Source organism: Lepidochelys kempii, chromosome 4, assembly GCF_965140285.1.
Source record: "Lepidochelys kempii isolate rLepKem1 chromosome 4, rLepKem1.hap1, whole genome shotgun sequence".
NCBI classification, from domain to species: domain Eukaryota; kingdom Metazoa; phylum Chordata; order Testudines; family Cheloniidae; genus Lepidochelys; species Lepidochelys kempii.
The window spans coordinates 61,672,137-61,674,376 of NC_136383.1; the positions used below are offsets into that span (position 1 = coordinate 61,672,137).

The following is a 2,240-nucleotide window of genomic DNA, read 5'->3' on the forward strand; positions in this document are numbered from 1 at the left end:
CTTTTTAATCTAAGATTCATAATATTCCAATCCCTGAAATATGATTTGTTTGTATTTCTGAAAATATTAGAACTTTCATAAATCATATACACTATGCGTGTTTTCAGAATTTTAAGTTATCCTAAGTCATAAGGACTCCACAAACATAGACCGTGATTACAACACAAAAATGAATCCCAAAAGGGGCACAGTAACATTCATTTAAATGCTAATGCAACTCAAACCAATGTAATACTTCCCTATCCTTCACCTATGGATAAGATATCAGATGTTTGGTGAAAGAGCTTACGTTCCTCTGTGTTGTGAATACGAAAAGATACAAGATCTCTCATGCAGTACTACTAGTTCCCTATTTTATTTCTCACTGAAATAAATTTTGAAACATCATGTATGGTGTTAGCTGGAATTCTTTCCTTAATCTTCAATAAATGCTTTGTTTAACACTTAAGGATTGTAACTTCATCAGAAACTTTAAATCCCTTCTCTTGGTACAAGCTATGGGCCTGATTCTGAAAGCACATGCATACAGTACTTTTATTGCTGTCAGCCAGAGATATATATGCAGAGTGCTTGCAATATTGGGCCCTCTGCTAGTAACCTGCCCATCACTAAAGTTTAACTGTTTCTCAGCTGCATACGCTGAAGTAATCCATGGGTATTCTGTGCATTATGCCTCATCTGGAATGTGGGGATGCAGTCTGACTTTTAATATTCAATGCTAGAATGACCAAACTGAAATCTAATAATATTCATATGGTTCTTTAAACATTTTTAAAAGTAACATTGCGATACTGTATACAATGCAAAACTATTTATTGTACCTCTGGGCCGACTCTTCTAAAAACTGTAGCGTTTAAATCTTCCTTTGTCAAGCCTGAAATAATGTATATAATTGAAATAACGTAAAGTTATATTTTCATGTTTTTATACTTACAACATGATTGGAATACATAATGTATTAGTATTTCAATTACAGATAATGTTGATTGGATAGTACACATCTTGGTTAAAAAGCAGTAATCATAGTTTAATATCCGTGTTAAGGTACATCAGTATATTGCTATATAAAGTCTGTTTGTGTGCATTTAAGTGAAAAAATAGTCAAGAATGATGACAGCTGTCTAAGGGTTTTCTATTCATTTTGTATGAAAACTGTTATGGAACAACCAAAATGTTTATGAACTTTTCTTGTGTAAATTTCAAAATGTCCTTTACTGTAGGTTTTTGTTTACCTTACTTCTTCTTTGTTAAATGGGTATCAGTACAAAGCTGGACATACACTTTCTAAGACTTCTGAAGACATTAACATTCCCAGTTTTTCAAGTGTACCTATATGGCGGAAAATGTTTCTGATTTTATTTTTAAATCTAACACATGATGGCTTTTCTGGAGTGCTGTACAAACGTCAATCATACATAAAACATGTTCTTAAAAAAAGGCAAAAGACCCTTAATTTGTTTGTTTAGTATTATTGAAATCTGATTTCGTACTCAAAAAATGTTTTAATAAACTGTCGCACAGAGCAGATCTATTTGTCCTTACAGAAGTGGTGTCCTTGAAGAATTCTGCAAGACAATGCAAACCTTTCATGCATGAAAGAAAGTATTTCACATAAGAGTAAATTTACTGTGGTTTGCATTACCTCTGAACAAAATCATTTAACTTTCTTGTCAATAATACACTTGTACTTTCTGTATATAGCCCTCTTAATGATGCCTGTAAGGCAGTGCTGTAAATTGGTGCAATCAAATATTTATTTGTGTCTGACTACCTAAAAACTGTCAAACATTTCCTGGATCAGTAATTTTGATTTCAACAGATGATTGATATATTATCAGCAGAGGAAATGACCCTTGGCAAGTATTTAAAGTAAATGTTAATGGTCCTGCTATTATAAATCAATTCTAGAGCTGTAAAAAACAGTTTATAATAGCAGTGAGTAAGTATTAAGTCAAGGTTGAAGAGATTTGTCAGATAAAAGTTACAAGGTATAGATCATAGTGTGGAACACGTCTTAACAGAGTGTTTCTCTTGTGGACCTTCTCCCGTCCTACTGATGGTTGCACAACACCCCCATGGCAATGATATAGAAAAATAATGTATTGCAAGCATTAGTATGTTTTTACCTGTCTTTTGATACAACTTATCACCTTACAACAGCACTAGCATTAGGTAACGGTCCACCACCATGAGACCACCAGCAAGCGCTCTCTGGATCAGTTGTGTCTATAGGCTACCCA

General features: G+C 33.5%; 1 protein-coding gene across 4 annotated transcripts in view; it reads left to right on the forward strand.

Annotated features, from left to right (window-relative positions):
• The window catches only part of GRIA2 (glutamate ionotropic receptor AMPA type subunit 2), a 115,705-nt gene extending 114,235 nt beyond the window's left edge, over positions 1-1,470 (forward strand). For all 4 annotated transcript variants that reach the window (XM_073341445.2, XM_073341448.2, XM_073341447.1 and 1 more), the window contains one exon: positions 1-1,470. This exon is cut by the window's left edge and continues 1,415 nt beyond it. The gene's annotated coding sequence lies outside the window, so the exon portion shown is untranslated.
• The last annotated feature ends 770 nt before the right edge of the window (positions 1,471-2,240 follow it).